This window comes from Juglans microcarpa x Juglans regia, chromosome 1D (genome assembly GCF_004785595.1).
Source record: "Juglans microcarpa x Juglans regia isolate MS1-56 chromosome 1D, Jm3101_v1.0, whole genome shotgun sequence".
NCBI classification, from domain to species: Eukaryota; Viridiplantae; Streptophyta; class Magnoliopsida; order Fagales; family Juglandaceae; genus Juglans; species Juglans microcarpa x Juglans regia.
This window is the reverse complement of record NC_054594.1, coordinates 24,259,164-24,261,194: the sequence shown is the minus strand read 5'-3', so window position 1 is coordinate 24,261,194 and position 2,031 is coordinate 24,259,164. Positions and strand designations below refer to the sequence as shown.

The following is a 2,031-nucleotide window of genomic DNA, read 5'->3' as shown; positions in this document are numbered from 1 at the left end:
AAAAATAGATAAAAAATAATGATAAAATCATACACTCTACTAACGAACACACCCTTAATGTTATCTCAGTGGCACTTTTACTTTATTATAATATAAATATATATAATTACAAACGCATGATTATGAGCAACACTGTTCATTACAATATGTGGCTATGTGCATGATTGTGAGCACCACTTTTACTTTGGTTTGTCATTAGCACCACTGCCATGCGCAATGACGTAAGGCTTGGAAAAAAATGTCACCACTTCGATCTACCCGAAAGTCTTTTCCGGAGCCGTGTTTCATTTCCAAACAGTAGAATACAGCTAATCATAAATGGACCAATATCTCCAGCTGATCTCGAGGACTTGGGAGTTGGTGCAAGATGATTCCCAGGGCTTCTCTCACCATCCTCTTCATTGCGCTCCTAATTTCGGCTGAATTAATGGCTCCATCAGAAACCAGATCAACAAACATGCCGACCAGTTAGTGTCGTTTATTTGTTGTTACCATTTTAATTCCATGAGTTGTTGTTAATTAATTTACTTTCTTTGGAATAAGAATAACTATAGTTTGAGAGTTGTTGCAGGAGTACTACCAAAGACGAGATACCACGGCGAGTACTTTAGCAACAGTAAAATTCAGAGTCCTGGTCATGGTTCACCACCGGGCCCAGGTCATGCGCCATGGTGCCCCCATTGCTAAAAGTTGGTCTTGGTTGAAGGTGGCCGGACCTCTAGCCTCGAGTCCGTGACCGATCGTTGTGCAAATATCAATCACTTTTATAATTATCTAAATCTTTGATCGTATGTGAGGACAGGATAAGAATGAGATATTATGTATAATGGTCCTGGTGATCAGAGACCTAAAAGCCTTCGTAAAAAGGTGCCTATGTTTCCATCAAGTTGTATGAGCCTTTTTGTTATATTATGTTTGCTTAAACGAGAGTTGTGACTTCTATTCTTCCCTCAAACAACCAATACACCCTTATTTTCTATGTGGAATGTATGCTTTCTTTTTTCTTAATAACTTTCGTGATCTTTTATTTATCCGGTATATATTTGTTATTTTTAAATGACTATTCTTATTTTTATCCTTGAGAAAAAGAAAATAATGATCTACCCAAAACAATGTCTGTTGCAAGACACATCAATCACATTTAAAAATAATGAAGTGTAAAAACAAATCAAAGGGTTAATTGTAAAGAAAAATTCTACTTATTTCTACATCACGTATTACACGTTAGATAATAAGAAAAATCAAAGGATTTTTTATTTTTTATTTTTTTATCAAATATTGTATAGATAATAAATAAAAAATTTCTTTGATATAACAAAACTCAATTATAAAATGAGAAATTCTATTTAGTATTTGAATTTTTGCAAAAAGTAGCCCAGAATCCACGTTAGATTCCTTAATTTTTAAAAACTACCATTTTGCTACTTCTATCGATCAAAATCTGACATACACATCAATACGTCACCTCGGAAATTATATTAAAAATATAAAAGTAATTTTTAGAACAAAAGAACTAAAAAATTCATAGAAATGTTAAAAAATAAAGAAAAAAAACTATAAAACCTAAAAAATATAATAACCCTAAAAATCATATGGATTAAGGCCCAGCAGTTTGTGAATCTCATCTCATCTCAATAAATACTTTTCAATTTTACATTTTAAATTTATCAACTTTTTTTTATCTAATTATTACATAATCATTATAAATTTTCAAAACTTTCAAACAAAATACAAAAAAAAAAAAAAAAAAAAAATCAATTTTTTAAAATTTGAAAATAAAAATTATATTAAAAAATTATATTCAAACAATATTTTAATTTTATAATATTTTTATTTAACTTTAATTTTATCTCATATATGTAACCAAACAGTATCTAAGGCCTGATTTGGATAATGAGATTCGATGATTTGTAAATAGTAGTAAATACTTTTAGTTAAGATATTTTATGAAGGTTTAGAAAATGAAAGAGAAAAAATTAAACAAAAATATTATAAATGTGACGCCTTCAACCCTCACGTGTGATTTGGCGG

General features: G+C 30.0%; 1 long non-coding RNA gene across 1 annotated transcript; it reads left to right on the top strand.

The window, feature by feature from the left end:
• Window positions 1–297: 297 nt before the first annotated feature.
• Window positions 298–937, top strand: LOC121268582. The gene is made up of 2 exons (XR_005941190.1): window positions 298–467; window positions 572–937. It is a non-coding gene; the product is annotated as an uncharacterized LOC121268582 (long non-coding RNA).
• The last annotated feature ends 1,094 nt before the right edge of the window (window positions 938–2,031 follow it).